General features: G+C 41.8%; 1 protein-coding gene across 2 annotated transcripts in view; it reads right to left on the reverse strand.

Annotated features, from left to right (window-relative positions):
* The window catches only part of LOC118237444 (kelch-like protein 29), a 136660-nt gene extending 124223 nt beyond the window's left edge, over positions 1-12437 (reverse strand). Inside the window, exons 1-2 of one of the 2 annotated variants that reach the window (XM_035436157.1) lie at positions 12145-12437; positions 1761-1824 (exon numbers count right to left, since the gene is read on the reverse strand). The gene's annotated coding sequence lies outside the window, so the exon portion shown is untranslated. Of the gene's footprint in view, positions 1-1760; positions 1825-12140 lie in introns of both variants that reach the window. The other variant, XM_035436167.1, reaches the window with a different exon arrangement.
* Positions 12438-19405: the final 6968 nt, after the last annotated feature.

A 19405-nucleotide genomic window follows, 5' to 3' on the forward strand; every position in this document is an offset into this window, starting at 1 on the left:
AGTTGTAACATCACGCTGCTAATGAATATTCATAGGTACCTGTCTGATGGAGACAATGCTGAGACAGAACTTTAATCCATCTGTTTGCTTCCCCCGATAAATATGCTTATTTTACTCAGTCACTCAGAAGATAAATACCCTCAGCCTTAACTGAACGCTCTGTCAGACGATAAATACTCTGTTTTTACTACTTAGCACTCATGCAGAAGTCACAGAACAGACAAGTGACAACAGCTGATATTTATGTCCCTGAATTCATTTCAAATCCTCGAAAGGTCGCTTTTATTTCACACAGCTTTCTATTTTACACCGTGTGCCAAGTGTGTCAGTACTAAATCAGCACAATCAACTGTTAGCAAAACATGACTCGCTCGCCGGATAACATGAATTTTGTTCATATAAATAATGAATATAAAAAATGAACATTTCTTAAATTCGGTACAACAATACCAACAATGTCAGTGACATGTTGACCTTTAGTTTTGTGTGTGTTCGGTTGACGTTATTCTTCATGAAAGAGTTTGGAGAGACAAACATTTTTTAGTTGAAAGTAAGGAAATATTATTATGTGCAATCAAGATATGTTATTCGTCTCCAGTTCTGGGAAAAATATGTCATCATACTTTAAGCCTAAAGTACAGCAATACCACATGATCACATGATCAGGGCCAGGCTGCCCACCCTATCCTTGGATATCTCATATTGTTAATGACTGCAGGAAATGCTCCTCCATTCAGGAAGATGACCCGAAGTTCAACACCCCCAAGTTACTTGATTAGGGCATGGCAGCCCACCCTATCCCTAAATATGCCATAATCATAATGATTACAGGAAACCCTGCTCCAGTTATATGCAGGCCTCTTTTATCATGGCTGCCAAACATGAATACCCCTGTGGCGAATCGTCAAACCGCACTCTTGAAAGGTGCCGCCAACTTCATAATCCAGTAAAATTAAAATCGCTTTTTCGCTATTCATCTGTTTATCGGCCAGCTTTATCCAGGGCAATTTACACAGCCCGCCGTCTCACATATTATCCATTTACGGCGTCTGGAATTTATTGGAGCGAGCGCGACTCTCCGTGCCATCTCTCTGAACACCCCCAAGAGCTCCCCGTTTCGCTGGCACAAATCACACGCTGAAGTAAAGGGCTCAGGGGCAATAAAACTGCCACAAACAATCTTACGCACGGGATGAGCATAAACACCGCGCTAACCTGTAGCGTTCTGTACACACGGCCACACAGCCCAGCCACTACACAAATAACAATCTAATCAACTGAAAGACGACTGCGGTTTGTAGCGTTCTGTTTCTACGCCGCAAGCCTTAGACCAGTGTACTAAGTTATTTCTTTAAGAACATGTATGGAAATTTCCAGAACCTATTGCTGGGGGTCTTTAAACTGGCTTTACCAAATCTGGCATGACCACAAATCCGGCACCACCACAAATAAGAACACCTGGATTTCCGCAGTAGAGAGTCCAATCCATCAATTAATTCATTGCATTTATATAGCACTTTCCGAACTTCAGAGCGCTCTAAGTGCTTTACAGTGATGAAGGGGAACTCACCTCACCCACCACCAATGCCAATCGGCTTGAGGAAATCCTATGCAGTTTTCATAGTCATGCACACAGAACTATGCAAATGTCTTAATCCACTGCTGTTGTACAATGTAGTTACATTCTACGGACTAGCAAGCAATCAACTCAATACTTTGGATGGCAGTAAGATGCAGCTGCAATGCACTTGTAGGCTTACCTTATACAGCCCCTGGGGGATACTGTTGATGCACATCACAACAAGAAGAGGATGTTCTCTGCTCCTGCCACAAGAGAAATAGGAGAATTAGGGAACAGAATAGGTGAATTTGTGCAGAGAGAGAGAAAAAGAGATACTAATTGTTCTTTTTTTTTACTATGGTGTGAGTGTTGTGGGTCACACTTGTTGCATGTTTTATATGTACTTTCCGAGTTTTTGTGCATTATAGTATTACATGTATTGCTTCAGTAACATGACTGTAACTGCCCTGCCCATAAAGTTAATTGAAATTTTAACTGAAATTGAGAGAGAGCGAGAGAGACACCTGAAGGCGCACAAATGCGCAGATATAAGCATATAAGCACAAAGCCTGTCCAATCAAAAGCCAGTCACCGTTTGCAATTTGAACTCTTTCCACTCCTTTACAACTAAGATGCAATTAAGCAAGCAACGCTGATTGTTCAGGACTTGCCCTTCAGTGGCCCGGTCTCGGATCACGAACGGTGCGACGGAGGAGGTGGAGAGGACGTGTACCGGTAAGCGGCGCTGCGAGTGGGCATCACAAACTGCTATTTCAAAAGCAGGTAGATACAGGGCTGGAGAGCGGCAGGAACATTAGGCGCACGGTGACAAACCACCGCAGCCTCAAAGCAAAACATCATCCAGCCACTTCACAGCTTTCACCTTCTGACACCAATTATTGAAAAACATAACTCATTTTCCACAACTTCCAACATTCAACTCCTGGAAGACAGATAAAAGACCACACCGCATAAAAAAACATAATCACACTCGGTCAACTGTGCAATTATAATTATACTACTACACCCTTGCGATTACACATACTAAACCTCCAAAGACGTGATCATGTTACATATTATGAGAATTTCTTTCATGTCTTTAATGGGTGCTGGACATTTTTTTATTCTTCTGAAAGCGCTGTTAACTGCAGCATCTACACACAGACAGACAACACATTTCAGCATGAGCCTCCTCAGCAATTCAGGACGTGCAAATGTCCAACCAAAATAACAATTCAATTCTAATATCCCAAAACAAATTCCAACCAATAATATAATAATATGTAATACACAAGAAATATACTTTATTTCAGAAAAACCTGAATGCAGAGAAATTAATCATTTCTGGGATGCTTTCCCTTTTTTCTTTTCAAAATAAGTCCTCATTTATGCCTCAATCATGTGTCCCACCTTCCTACTGTTCATAATCCATATGGGGACAGAGCCATAGCCCACATAAAGATATACAACATTACATTAATTATATTCCTTCCAAACATGAAGTACAGTAAGCTTCTATTCATTTTGACAATTAAATGCGTCTATCAGAGCAACTCTGCAGAACAAAAAGTGTTTCTAAGGGATACACTCGCCCAAAAGATAACGATGTTAAAATTTTAATTGAAGACGTTCCAGAACAAAAACTTGTGGGTGGTTGGGGATTTTGAGCGGTATATGGGGGGGGAACAAATGTGCGGAAAACTTTATGCGAAGCCCATGAAAATTGGAGTTGGGAGGGGGAGGGGGAGTTTAAGGAATAGGCTACAATGGCGAATGAAAATCGAAAGCATCTGGCAACCCTGGCTCTGACATGGCATCGCCGGAAAGTGTCGGACACAGCTGGCGCTCGCCGGCGTCGCTCACGGAGGCAGGAAGCGGGGCGGCGCGCGGCACCCGCGATTCGCCGTCCCACGGCCGCTGCGTTTCCGAAGCTCGTCAGGAGCTGCCCAGCCCACCGCAGAAGCCGCGCTCGCGTCACCATTAGCACGGAATCAGCAGGAGACTCAATTGAAGCATTTTTAATTAAGTAACCTGCTTATGGAAGGCAGTCCGGGATTGTTTTAATCAAATTCTGCTTTACGCTCGCATTTCTTCCTCATTCCCCGTCTCTCTTCTTCCCCCATCACCAAGGTCACGTTAGGATAAATGAGTGAATCACACAATGTAACAGAGAGTCATTTCCTGAGCACTTGCATGAGGATAATCTGCTGCGCACAGTCCATTAAAGATTACCTTTCCAACTTCCTAACTGCGCTTCTAAAATAGCGACTCATATTATTTAGAGCCACAAACGCGCTCAGAGGTACACTGACCGTACACAGGGAGCAGTACGGAGCAGCCCGCTTGCCTTTCTTTTGTTGCTTTTCCAATCAAACAGCCAGAAAGTCAAAGAAAACACATTTTGCTGCTTGCTTCCAATTCCCTATATGAATAAACTATTAGCCCGCTGCCGCTAAGGAAAAGCATCTCTCCCAATATAACCAGGACACAGTTAAGACTCTGCGCACCAACTCCAGAGATAAATTACTCTCCTGACTGCCCACCTACTTACTCACAGATGGACTAAGGCATTTTTGGAAAAGGCAGTTACATTTATTATTGCATTTTTCTTGATCAGCGTGCTTTCTCCACATCAGAGACCAACAGAACCCCATGCAGTAGGAGTTGGCTAAATTTTAATTACAAGACAGGCCCTGCTGACTAAATGCGGCAGTTAACGGAAAGACCCACCGCCAAGGAGCACATCCGTTTTGAGATTACTACCCATTACCATCTATTCTTGCATATTCTGCCATTTTGATGTCATTTTAATTAAATACTCCCCATTTTACTCCAGAGTTCAAAAAACCAAGCAAAAAGCACCCGGGAGAAATGGCCCGAGAGAATGAGTTCTATAAGGAAATGTGCACTTTGTTCACATTATTTTTAGCCACATTGGCCTTATTTTGATTTGGAAAAGAGGATTTAAATCTCAATGTGACCTCCTAGTAAAAGGAAGGTTATGATAATATGCCTGTGGAAGAAGAGATATAGTGTACATCTCTTGCATTACTCTCAGGAGAATATCAACATTTCTGCATTTTTCTGAATATTGCAATAAGCAATCCTGCTTTAATCAACCAAGTTTAGGCAATGCCTGAGTAATATCCAGGTCTGTCTGCAAGCGTGTCCTCCCAGACATACACCTATTATATACCTCTAACTGCAGAGAGCGACAGCTATCTTTTAGTCTGCAGTGCAAACAGCATTTCTGAATAACTGAGGTCGTCCTTGTTACTTGGCCGCACCGGCATTACCGTTGTCCTCACTTTGACGTATTTATGTTTATTCAGGTATTGAGCAGGTGCTTTTAGCCAGAGTAGCATACACAGCTTCCCTTCTTTTTCTTGCATACAATTTGGTTATAATGCAGGATATTTTACTGAAGCGATTCAGATTAAGTACCTTGCTCAAGGTTATAAGAGCAGTGCCTACAATACAACTTGAACCTAAAACATGAATTGCAAGCCCGGTTCTCTAACCATTACACCACGCCGTCACCCTAACATAGCTCGGCTTGCTTTGGTACTGTTTGGGTCTGCGGCTCACCTACACAAAGCCACAAGGCGTGTGAATTCAGGTTCACATCAGAACATCACAGAGTAAGTGAAGGGAGTACGAGATTTAAAATAATGTACACGTTGATGTATGCGTAAAAGAGAGGTACTCTTCCTGTAGAGAAGACGTGAGGGATTTTTAATTCTTCATTTTCCCCGTTGCTAAATCCAGAGTCTTCACAGTAAACCTGCCCCATTTCAAAAAGCAGCTGGAGATGGAGACCCTGCTGAGAACTAGAGGCGTCCATGGAGGGAGGGAGGGTTGGGTGTGTGACAGAGTGAGAATGGGCCGTAAAGAAGGAAGGAGGGAGATGTGTGTGTGTGTGTGTGCGTGTGTGTGCGCGCGCCTGTGTGTGTGTAAAACAGAATGCGCATGGATCATACAGGACACTGGATTTGTGTGGCTGAAAAATCATCGAGGCCTAATGATGACCTGCCAGAACAGTAATGGTTCCATTTCACAGAGGGAGATTAAGACATAGTGCCATACATGTAAGCTCTACTGGAAATACTAGGACTTTGAATTTACTAGCATAAGAGCTACAATCACACGTCAGTTTCCGTTGTGAAATGTCCAATTTCGCATCAGCTTCTTGTCTGAATGCCTCAAGAATGACTGAAATACATCTTTAGGCCGCTGTCCAGTGCACCATGTTATCACATGATCATTTTTCACTTTAACCGAGAGCCTTCAGCCGTACGCCCGTACATCACCGTGTGCGTTTTCTCTTGACGTTTGGGACTCCACAGCCTCTGGGTGTTTTTCATCAGTGTTTGCAATTGTATTACACCCATTTAAGCACTTGCACACATTTTATTCACTGCCTAATGCAAATGCCACAGAGCTTTGACACCACCCTTATAATAATTTTGCCCATGTTAATGGCCACGCCAGACCACAGAAGGACACGTGATCATAAGTATTTATGTGACTTGTGGAGTAGTGATTAGGGAACTAAACTGGTAAACGGTACATAGAATAAAGAAGGGCAGGGCCCTGCTATTGCGTCCTTGAGCAAAGGAATCGACCTGGACTGCTTCAGGAAATATGCAGCTATATAAATGGATGGTGTCAAACGCAAGACCAATCACCCTGGCATCTGCCAAGAATAAAACCATAGGTTATTTATCATACCCTGTCCAAAAAATAAATAAATAAATAAATTTTGCTCTACAAAATGACCAAATCCGAGAATCAATGAGATACAAGACTACGCTCGTTCTGCAGAGTTCCCCAGAGTTTAATTAATTGCTGTTGGATAGCCTGCTCCCAACTAATCACCCGTTTCTGGGTGGAACTGAAATTGATGCGTTTGGAAAAACGCAAATTGTGCATAGGTCAGCGACAACTGTACACAAAACTAGAAAATGACAGTGTGAAGTTCGGGTGAACCCTGGGTGGTTAGCCTGTCCAGAAAGCCCCACAAACTCAAGTCCCCACAGCAGGGTTAATGCTAAGAAGAAGCCAAGCCTGATTATTCCTGTCAAGGTCACTTTGGGTTCACAAACTCCCCTGCACGTTATTCTAGTTAAAGTGGAGATGGATGACATTGGGAACAGGAACACCTGGTATAGCACAACCCTACATTCATTAACTTAATGCCACTCCCCCCCCCCCTTTTTTTTTTTTACAACATAACCTTCACCATTAAGACTTGGGTGACACAAGTTATTCACTCCCACAATGAATAACTGTGTCAGCAACTCCAGGTCTTACTAAAAGGCTAATACTAATTCCACTAATGCACAGCTTCAGTTCAACTCAAGCCGCTTCTAGTAAAACCCAGACTAGCTCAAAGTGATGAGCACAGGGAATGTCATTACTGGTCCTGTGATGCCATCCACAGACACACATTACAAAACATCACAATACATTACATTTCTACATCTAGAGTGACTAACACAGACTACATACAACCCATGTATACTGCTAGATAAGTTTCTTGCTCCAGAGTACAACAGCAAAGTCCCAGCTGGGAATCAAACCCACAACCTTTGAGAGACAAACCCAGTTTCCCAATCATTATGCTACACTGCCGCCCACTGACGTAAACCAACTGCCTCCTAGAGGAGTCCTGTTTGTGCCATTAAACCGAATGCAAAATACGAAACAAAGAAGCAGTTATGTTATATAGGAGAGTCCATCCCAAAGCAAACACAGACAGACTGAAAGTCTCATCAGGCCTTATATTTCACTGGGCTGGTTGTTTATGGGCTAAAAACTTTCCAAAATATTTCTATCCAGCAACTTGGCGTCCAAGTTTTTTTTATTTTTACAACATTTTTCCCCCCTCCTCTGATGCACTCACACGCAAGCCAGATACTATATTGCGCCGTACAGTCCACAAAGCACTGCAATTTTGGTTTTGCATCTGGAGAAAATGATTCTTTGTTCCCCCCCCCCCCCCCCCCCCCCTCTTATATACACGCAATGGTAATTTCCCTGTGTGGGATAAGATACTGCAAGAGCACATTTAAATTGTCCAGGCATTTTAATCTATTTCACACAGGCGCAGAGATAGCAGATGGAAAATCAGAATCTGTTATGCAAGCGCACATTTCGACTGATGCAACATTTTCAACTATTCAGTGTATAGGTGTATTTAAAACTGGTGGTACATTTTGAACTATTCAGTATGCGGGTACATTTAAGCTGGCGGTACATTTCGAACTATTCAGTATGCGGGTACATTTAAACCGGTGGCACATTCTTGTTCATCACCCTTCCCGCAGGATGCAGACACAGTGATGAAGTGCGGCCGTGTTTCCTCCGACATTCACGCGGCAGTTACAAGAAGAAAACACAGAAAACGACACCCGTGATCTCACACGCGTAAAGGTCAGAGAAAAGCGAGAGAACAGGCATCTCGATTCCTTAGGGACGTCCCTACCCTGAATATCAGCCATACGGTTCTCCACCAAAATGGCAAAAAAATATCTTTTCTGCTTATTACAATTTCCTTTTATTCATCCTTTTTTAAAACATTTTTCACTTTTTAAACACCGTTACCGGGGACATACATGGCTGCTGATCTGTAACCAAAAATGATCATTTCCCTGTTGCTCTGCTGCCCAGGGCAGCGTTCCCGCTTGTAATGGCTGCCTCCTCACTCTCGGCGTACATGTCTCCAACCATTAAGCTGGAAACGAACTGCATTTTCTTTTTTTACCAACTTTTTTACCCTTACTTCTTTTTTTTCCTTTAGGGCTATGTATGATTGTACTTGTCGGGCCAGCGCCGTTGCTGCAATGTCCTCCGTCGGGCTGAAGAGAGATCAGACTTGCCGACCGCTGCTTCTACCCCACGCTGCAGTCCGCCAGCTGAGCCGCGCGCTCGCCATGCGGTCGCGGTGCCAGAGAAGCGCGGCGTTCGGTCACAGCCGGGCGCGGGCAGGCCGCAGTCGGCCGAGACCTCGCGTTTATCTGCGCTCCGCTCTAAAAAAAAAAAAAAAAAAGACACCGGGAGGGAAAGGACTCGCAGCACGGAGAAGGGGCTAGGAACGCAACCGGCCATTACGAACTGGGGGTGTTAAAAGGCCTCAAATCTGAAAAAACATCACAAACTCCAAGGCGGCAGGCAAAGCCTATCTGGCAAACGCCAGAGATGTTTTCGTCCGGTGGGCTGTTGCATCCGGTCGCCCCCGGTACAGATGTAGGATCGGTCCACCGAGTTGACTCAAGATCACCATTGCAGAGCATTACGGTGCAGACACAGGAACAACTAACAAGGACACCAGAAAGGACAGTACGAACACGCCGTCATCCGTTTTGTTGAAATGGTAACTGTATCCGCACTATGATATCACTTTCTTTTGCTCTAAAAATACTTGCGGTAACAGATACATCTTCAGTTGTACAGTTTACAGCATCAGGAGGGACCGGTGGACAGAAATTATGTGCTGGGAGGGAGAGGTGTGTGTGTGTGTGTGTGTGTGTGTGTGTGTGCGTGTGTGTATACACGTGTTTCAGTAACTGTGTGTCCATGTACGTGTCCATGCAAGAATGCAAATACGCAGGCGCGCGTTTATGTATGCGTGGGCGTGTGCTGCGTATACGTATTTGCGTATGAGCATAAATGCTTTTCAAGGACTAATCATAAAATCTCATCAATAAGCATCTGCAAAGCTCCAGAACTGAAATTGCAGATATTAACTCCACGGACATAGTTCCAGAGAAATGAACCTGCTGGTCCAGTCTTGCGTGTGAGGAGCGAAGCAATCAGGCACCTACAGGTTTATGAACGTCATTTATTTGGAAAGAGAACCATTATTTCTCCCAGGCCTAAGATGCTCAAGCACACAATACCACAAAGCCCTGCAGGCTGTCATTTCTGGTAAATGATGCAAACATACTGCGTTAATTAAATACGTTATTAATATTCCAAGCAGTAGTTTGGTTAAGACAATTATATGATAAAACATAATTAGATATGCCACATTCGGCTTTATGTAACCATTAATTAATAATGGAAAAAATGCAGAGGATTTTGCTGGCCCTAAAAAATGAACTGGGGGGGGGGGGGGGGGTTGGGGCAGACACAATCACAAACGGGGGGGTGGAGGGGGGCGGTGTTGTCAGCAGACTGGGAAACTGGCGCTAGAATAATAGCATCAAAAAAGGTATTCACACCCTGTGCATACAGCACAATTAAACTATTTTACAAAAAAAAACACTAACACTTAAAAGCTAAATTAAGTGGTCCACGGATGGTCGCTGCCCTTAACGACCGCATAGAACATTTTTCCGGCAGCCAGCTATGGAAAAATGTTACCTTCATACAAAACTAATTCCATTTCAGAATGTACATGTCCATAAAACAAGTCCAGAAAGAATGCGGAGCAGTAGCAAAATGGCTTTAAATTAGTTTTCCCCAGACATAACGCAACCAATAGTGAAAATGGTGCTCTGAATTGTAGAAAGATGGGGGACTGGCCTTTTTGCTGCAGGGCTACGCTGGTAAAAGCAGTTTTTGAAATAAAAATGGAAGAAAATGACAGTGAGAGGTAGGCGCAGTGTAAATGTGTTCCGGCTGGCGCTTTTGTCCAAATCCTCCCACTCTTTGGTCTTTTCCCACTAGTCTCGCTGTCACAGTCTGTCCTTTATTAAAGTCAAATATAAAATGCAGTCCTCAGTCTCATTCTCGCTGTAACATACACCTTTCATCCTCGTTGTGAACAGACCATCCAAATCTTAATCCCTACAGTTAAAGGATAATCCCTTCTGCATCTCACTGGACATCATGAGGGTTTTCGGGGGAACCCAACATTTCTGACCTGAGAATCCCCGGATCTCTAAAGCCAAGACCTGGGAAAATGAAAGACTTCAGAAAGGATTTCCTGTTCAATCCGAGATTTCTTTATATTCAGTGCCCGCCACAGTCCTTATTATGAAGAATTGCAGTGTCCGGGTGACACACCCATGAACTCCCATGGCCTGTTCAGACTGTATGACAAGCCCTTAATTGCTTGGGGGCCCTTTCATTAAGAAGTCCTCCTACCAAGACTGCTGATTTGCCATCCAAGTTACATTACTTTAATTACGTCTCGCCAACCAAGCATTCTATCAATTTTACAGTGGGGACACAGCAAAAGAGATCGAACAGCGCAGAGGTTGAAAAGAACAAGTAGAACTGTTACAAATGCGTCTGTACTAGATCGTTTTACTGGTAAGAGCGTGCACTACACGAAGTAGTACAGCTTCACTTATCAACAAAAAGAGCTCTGCAAAAAAAGTCACCCATTAAAGGAGCCAAAAATCACATCGACGCGTGCGAAGAATGGATGAGATGAACTACGTCTCATTTAAACACTTTCTTGTTTTAAAGACAAGGAGGTGTAGCTGAGAAATAACGGTTTTAACTTCAAAGAGATTGCAAACAATAGAAAATTCTGTTGTGAGCTATAAAACAGCTTTCATAGTCTTTAGAAGTTAGCATTTTGTATGCAGACACACGAATGTGTACCCAGTACCTGTAAACAGCAGCTAAAACAGAATGTGTGTACCTCGCCTATTAGTACTCGTGAAACATATCAATACCAATTTTATACGCATAATTTACATCAAAACTAGCTAAGGCTTTCAAATAACATCAAATATGCGAGCGAATAACCGAAGGGGGGTATTCTGTAGCATACAGTGAAGTAGGAAAATAAAGCAGGTGCATTCAAGCACGCTTTTTGTCTTGACTCTTAACGTGCATGCCGGATAACTTCCAGCTGACAGATTCCTCAATTGCAAGGCTATTATTATTTCATAGGCAGACGAATAAACTGAATATGCACAATATGCATATCAAACCATAACGAAAACTGCCTAGATCAGAGCTGCTTGTGAAAGTCGGATATAGTTACGCCAAAAAAATAAATAAAAAAAAAATTACAAACACGGAAAAAAATATGTCACAGTAAATGGTGTTGAGAATTACTAATAATTCATTCATACTATTTAACTACTCCAGCTTACCATTCAAATGATAAAGGGTGACGAAATGAGTTTCACATGTTTAGTCGCAGACTACATAAAGAAAATAGTTAATGTTTTTAAATTTTATATTTTGAAAAATATACATTCATAATATCTTGTCTATTTAAAAAAAAGTAAGAGTAATGACAACCACAGTAGCACACATCTGACACGTCGCGGATAATTCCTATATTATCGTTAATGGACTGAGCGAGACACTGTTTTAATATAACTTTTGCAGCAATCTTACACATCAGTAACAATGTTATGATACATAAGAGCAAGCTTTAGAGCGGGACGATACTCCCTTTCACCCCCAAATGTTTAGGCTCGAGCGCTTGCGCACAACGGGCGCGCACCACACGGTATACCATGCACAAGGGATGTCAATTCACACAGCTTTTACAGCCACACGCATTTGGTCACTGGTCTCCATTTGTGTCTATATCGTTTTACATACGAAAATATTTAGCAGCAATTGCCACCGCTTGCATGTCAGTGTGTTGCACGCACGTCCTTACCTACCTGGCCGCGGCAAAGCTGAAGCCCAATGTTTGTCCTTGTTTTTCTACGGCGCTTTAACTGGAATTCGCTCCTATACAAGAAAAACGCTATTATTTCACTCCATACTGGATAAAAAGTATGGTGTTAGCTTCTAATAGTAACCGCTCTGAGGTCTACAAGTTGGCGTCTATGAATTGATAGAAGTACTTCGCTACTGCAAAACGCTGTCCGTGTTGTGAACAGGAGCTGGTGGATGCCATAGATCGGCTCTTTATTCCCTGTTTGACTGGATTCGCTACTCCAGCGAGAGCGGCTGCTGTAGTCCCGCTCTGCTCCTCCCCTTTCAGACCTGCTGTGCACAGAGTGGCACAGCGCCGTCTGTTGGACACAACCGAGAATCCTGTCCGACGTCATTTCAGTACTTGCCTAAAGGCTTGGACAACTATTACTCCATGAAAAAGGTCATCTGTTCAGCTACATCGAACTTAGAAAATGTAATAGTCTTGTCTCTCTAAAGCAGTTCAAGATTATATCAGATGCACCATCAAGGGGTGCTTTGACCTTGCCAAATAGCAGTCCAGATAATTGTGAGGACACCTCTATAACAAAGTACAAATGTCAATGAAAGGCCTATATATTTTCAGTTAGAAAAGATAGCAATTAATTCATTAGAGATTGATATGTGCAGGGCAATGCCAGCTATTACATTTCACTGGGTTATAAAATGTTATATACAATGGAATAATATATGGACTTTTGTAGGCTACTTCTCCACAGTGCGAGATAAATATTATTCATAATGAAACATGAATACTGCTCTATACTATAATTCATAAGTACACATCTGATGTCCCTGAGAAATGTGTCTTTTGTCAATCTGCAACGGAAGCACTTGAACATGCATTACATAAGTGTGTTGACATCACAAATTTGTGAACAGACTCGCAATTTAATCTAACTGAACATTCTCCAGAGTAACAATATATTGTTTATCAAATTATTATTTATTAGTGAAAATCCATATCTACAAAATTATTTCTTAAAGGATTTCATTGCACTTTTTTTCAAAACAGATTTTAAAATGAATGTATTTAGAAAACCTTGAACATTGAATAACAGACCTCAGAATGAAAATAAATAATAATCTATTAAATTATTTAAACTATTTGAAATGAATGGCAGCCATATTAATACAAACATCCCCCCTGTCTGTCTTAAATATTTCTCTTTTTATATTTATTTTTACATTTGTCTCTTTTATGTCCTTGCTTTCCTAAGTATGTCCTTATTACTTACATTATCCTGTTTATTGGATATTTTTTTCAAATAAGAACAAGGCAGGGGAAAGCTATGCACAACATTGTGCCAATTCACTCACTTCAAGGACGTGAGGATGTAATGTCAACCCTAAGAGAACATTGAATAGCACCAAGAATACACACAACCTTCTGTGAGAACAGCATGCCCAGAACAGACCAGAAACTTAAAAAAGAAAGGTTTAGCCTATGGTTGTATGTGCAGTATTTAAAACCCACATTGATATTTAAAAACCTATCAATCATAACAAGCTAGCGACAAACATATGAAAAGGTACCAGTCATGCCAATCAAATATCTGTCATGCAATCTATATCGTACTAGATTTATGTTAATATCCATATTACAGCATGCAATATTTACCATAGCATTTCAATTCATGCCAACTTCAACAGACCACTGCACGTGTATCTGTATGCTTTTGCAGCACTGAAATGCATCAGGTAATAACACATGCAATATTCTGCTTTCAGAGCTGCAGAATTATTGTTATTTTCCTTGTCAGCATTATTGTTGTACATTGTGCATATTTTACATTTTTTTATTGTATAAATGTAATAACGTGGTTGCAACAGAGTGTTGTAACTGGGGTCAATATAAAGAACATTTTATGCCTATTCTTAATTTGCAGCTTTTTGCTCTCCTTAAAAACACCAAGTATATGGTTCAGGCTTTTACGCACTCAAAAAAAGATGAATGAAAACATTTCACAACCCATTTAATGTACAAAGTAGATCTCCATCAAGGATTTAATGGTAATAAATAAGGTCTCTATACAAGCTTTAAAGCAGATTGAAAGATCTCTTCCTAGGTGGGTGGAAAAAGACATGATTTCTACATAATTTAGTCAAGTGTTCCGGACCGGTCTAAAAATTCTCTTTCTGCACAGCTCAGTCCAGAGTAGCATTTAGCTGTGATCAGCTTCAAACCCCTTCATGTGACGAACATTAGCTGCAATTAGGAAACCGCGCCGTCTGAACTATTTTAGGCTTTGCTGGGGATGTAAGGTGTAGTGGAGAGGATAATTGCGTATTGACAAAGTGGCTAGTGAGGGAAAGCACGGAGAGGATCGACTCTCCCCAATTTTCTCTGACAGCTCGAGCTTCTGATTATACTCTTTCTGACCAGCCTTATAATTTCAGAATCCTTAACAAAATAGGTGACACAAACAGTGAAGTGTTAAACAAAAGAGTATTGTTGAAAATCATGGGTCTCCGCATGCGGTCCCTGCCGTGGAGTCCCATTGGTCGATATTCTCATTTATCTTGCTTCCTCATTCACCCCTTACATGATCCGTACAGCAGGCTGAATAGTGCGTTGCATTATGGGATGCTCCATCCACAGGAACATGTCAAGTGTTAGATAAGTTATCAATACTGTCAATACTTCTAAACCTGCAGCAGAGAATAAGTCTACAAAACACTAGCATACAGCCACAGACAAAGACACATGCAAATCCAGGCATACACACATGCACATGCATGCACACACACACTCATGCAAGTATACACACATACACACACACACACACATACTTTCAAATAATTGCTTTCAGTTAACAGCATTTCAATGTACAAAAATACTATAAGACATCCGACAGCCATTATCTCCTGGTACTAATATGGCTGCTCTCAGAATACATGGCATAATTTGAGTAAGGTGCCAGGAATGAGTTCCCACAAACAGCACATGTGAAGGCACTTAGATGTTTAATTGGCACATGGTTCTTATAACTTGTGTAATGCCTTGCAGAATAACTGAAGCAATGGCTGCCATGTCATACTCATTAAATGAGCCCAGTGAAGGCATATTTATGCAGGATTTTTACCTTGACTATATATATATATATATGTATAACCATGTTTATATATAAAAACCAGTGGTACTGGTAATCTCTGTCTTTATAACTTGCATCAAATTTGTGCACCCTTACCTGTATTTGTTATTATAAAATGTGTTTGGGACGTTTCTGGGTGTGGCACTCTTTTCTGTGTGGGGAGGGGTGGGTGTGGCTACAATGCAGTTTGGGATCAGATCAGGAGTGTTTGTTGCTAGCTAGCTAGCCGCTGCAATGGCCCAGATACAGCAAAGCAAAAAGACAAGCCTACGGGGCTCGTTTGTGAACTAACGAGTTAACCTTGGAATTCCTTTTCCTTGGTGGCGTCAGCTGAAGTTTGCCAAGGGGATGAAAAGCAATGCAGAGATGGCTTGTTTTCTGTTTGACCTGTAAGTAAAGCTAGCATTGCCATCCGTTTTTAGACCAGAATGTCCAGTTTTCAAATAATTTGTATATGTTTTTGTGGTCCTCACTGGACAATGTAATGTTTTAGTATTTACCAGTAGTTTCTAATGAATTAGTGTGTCTGAGGCTCAGTCGAGTACTCGGGGGAGTGAGTGGGGTTGAAGATGGAGGGGGAGACTTCTTTGAAGATTGTAAACACAGGACCACAATAAAGCTAACAAATCCTGCATAGTATACCTTTAAGTGCTCAACCAAACTCAGGAAGGCTGCAGGTTCCATCCAATGACTGACTTGTTGGAGAGACATTAATTCTGTTACTATTACCTTTCTGCTAGGGACTCTGGTATAGATGAATTGGAATGAATGAATAGGACAGAATAATGACTTTTTTTGTCTGTAAGAGGGAAATTGTCCCTGACACAGATTTGTAATAAAAAAATTGGAACTTCCATCATCGTATCACAATTGGTTATGGTAGCACACAAATAAACTGTACAAAGGCGCATTCATTTACGTCAACCAAATGGTGCAGACAATGGCCCCCGCAAAATAATGACAAACTGCTTCTGCCAACTCAAATTATACGCTATATTTTTATATGACTAAATGCGGATGTGGTTCATGTTTATTGAAGGCGAAAATTTGGTGAATGTTTTGTTCTTTTGTGTGGGAGTCTAATGTGTGCTATGACTCATAAGCTTGACAAATATCTGTTTTAATACTTTTGTTTCCTTTTCCAAGGAAGCACCCCTAGAAATACTACTGCCCTCGCTGCATCCACTCACTCATGTATTTCCGAACTGACTCACTCATTCACTCAGACACTCACTCGTACATTTCCTCACTCAAACTCACTCTTTCACTCATTTAGCGTAGTGTGACGCATGTTGAGTCTGATGCCCCGAGAGGCAGTGGAGGAAACAAAATCAGACACTCCGAAACAGAAGTCAGTAACTCAGTTCCAGGAGGGCTAGATAACATGAGAGCTTTTTAAAGCTTTTTAGCTGATTAGCTGCATATGCCAACATCAGTTTACTCATAGGTTAGACCACAGTAAAATGTTTAATATGGGGGCAGAAGAACAGCTTCCAGCTGCCATTCATGAGCTTTTCAAGAAATGTATCAAAAGTATACAGAAGTCAGATCTGGAAATGATTGGGCTCAATTAATTCATTAAGAGCAGAAGTTGGCATGAAATCTCCAATACAGTCCCCCTTGCCTTCCTACTGCTCCATGAGCCAGAGGTGCATGAACACCAGCAGACTCTGCCATTGCCTGGCCATCCCCTGTAGTTCCTTTCCCAGAGGATACTGCTGCCGTAGCAACGCTGCAATCGCCTTGAAATTTGGACAACGTTTAAGCCAATTACAACTTACGTCTGTTTCTGACAGTTAAGGCTCTTCAATCATAGGAATAGAGCATCGTTCATGTTTAACTTGCTGTAGACATAAATCCTCCACCCCACAGAAACATCTGTAGGATGGAGTATTCCACCTCTTCCATCGTTCCTCAGTTCTTCTCTCTCCAAATGCTCAGTGATAAATTCCCTTCTCTATGATGGACCGCTTTTCAGTTTAATGGAGTTATTAAGAAAGCAAGCGTCATTTGACACCTTGTATCTGATGAGGGAATGAGATCATTTCTGGAGCTATTCATTATTTCAGGTGACACAGGTAAAGCTGCCAGTGTCATTTCCTCAAACCCTCGCTCACCAACTCGCATACAGTATATACATATGACCACCCATCCACGCACATGGACAAACCCACCCAGCTCACACAATTATAGAACTACAATTACACCCACTCACAGATGTAGACTAGAGACACATCTACACCGTACACATGTATCTACCCAAACGTGTCCATCCCCCAGGCCATTCAAACACACTCTCTTCAACCACCTCTAAATAGCAAGCCTCACAGTGAATAATGGATTATTGTCAGCTGTAACTGACACATTCATTAAGGTCCAGTGGTGTTTATTGGTGCATTGGTGGCTGTGTTACAGGTAAAACTCTGGGTCTGCTGGTGGCTTTGGTGGTGGCGGGGGTTCTCTGTGTGTCCCTGCCAGGGCCATTTGCTGTGGCTTTAGTCTTCTCTTCCACTCAAATTGTGTGCCGAGCCGCTGAGCCTTGCCGCATGTGTATGCGATGCTCTGGTGGGCTCCAGGAACAAAGGGCCCTCGTCCAGATTATTGCCTCTCGCGCAGATTCAATGACCTTTAACTCGTCTCGATGGTTAATCCCATCCCCTGCGGCGGCCCTCTTTCAGCCTGTCCGCACGCCGCAAGTGCCAGGACCTCGGCACAAAATCAGCGTGGCATCTGCACAGCATGACTCCCTGAAGCAAGCACGAGCTCTTCCACTCTGAGCGATGCAAGCCAAGCTGTTTTTTTTAATTTATTCACGAGCGCCACCTACTGGTCAATCTTGTGTCACTGCAGCAATGCGAAAGTATAACAGACGGCACAAGATCTAGGAAGGGCCACCAGTTCTAGGAAATACTAACACCAAAGTTCAATTTCAGTTTAAGGGTGCGGTAACTGCCTTAGTTCATTAAGAGCACTTCTCCACATATTTAACAGAATGTGAGGATATATTCCCAATCCGCAGGCTTTAATTACAGCACTGTAATTAAAGGCTGAGCGTTTTGTTTTTAGATTGATCCAGTCATTGACCATAGACAATGAGCTCAGCAGTCATTACCGCTAGCTGGCTTCTAAAACTTGGACCTTGGCCCCCCTGCGTATTCTGGTTTTCGATTCAAACACAAGTATAACGACCAAATTAAAACAAGCTGTTAATTATTCTTAATGAGACACTTATAATGTCGATAGTAGGATGATTTACCCGCTTAAGACCACATTATGTCGGAAATAGCTGAGCATGCCATGAAGAATCAATGTCCCATATTCACATCCCAGGATTTTTAATTATTCGGCTTAATGAATGCTTTAATTTTCTACAATGAGAACTTTTATTTAGCCCAATCAACTAAGGCTTTCATTTTCTGCAATGTGTTATTTTTAAACAGTTTACATGTAAACTGACAGGCGACATTTGTGGGAGCCTACTCACCAAATTATGGACTCACTCAGACAAACAACTATTTGTGAAACATAAAGAGCTCAAAGACAAAGGAAATGATGTGGTGTAGATTGAAGGAAAGTTATTCATAGCAATGCAGATACTAAAATGCTGCTTTAGGCATATGAGCATCTCTCATCTTATTGTCTAATAAAGAACCTGTTTTCCAACAAATTTCTCCAGTTTTGAGGACACAATTCACACATTTACCAATGATTTATCATGAAAGACATTACATTGTTGCATAGTTGACACTGCTTTTTCAGTACGGGCACAAACATTTTACAATGCTGTACCCAGGCCACCAAATTTGTTTCCATTCAGTGAGCAGAGCACAGGCCTGAATCTAGATGTCTGGAGGGGTGGAAATTTAGGTTTAGAGATGTTTTGACATAAATGGTCTAGGTTAGCTCAATATAGCTCCGGTTTTACATAGATGTACCTGGCTATACAACTTTTTTTCACCCAACGTCTAGATTTTTAAAATTAGAATGACTTGAGAATGGTTGTCTGGCTTACCATTATTCGCCCAAAGAATATAGAATGAGTTCATGTTAATACTGTGTTCCATCACTGTTCTTTAAGCCATTTTATATTCTTCGTAAATGTGCGTGCTTATAATCACAGTTATTTGTG

The sequence above is a fragment of the Anguilla anguilla genome, chromosome 1, assembly GCF_013347855.1.
Source record: "Anguilla anguilla isolate fAngAng1 chromosome 1, fAngAng1.pri, whole genome shotgun sequence".
NCBI classification, from domain to species: Eukaryota; Metazoa; Chordata; class Actinopteri; order Anguilliformes; family Anguillidae; genus Anguilla; species Anguilla anguilla.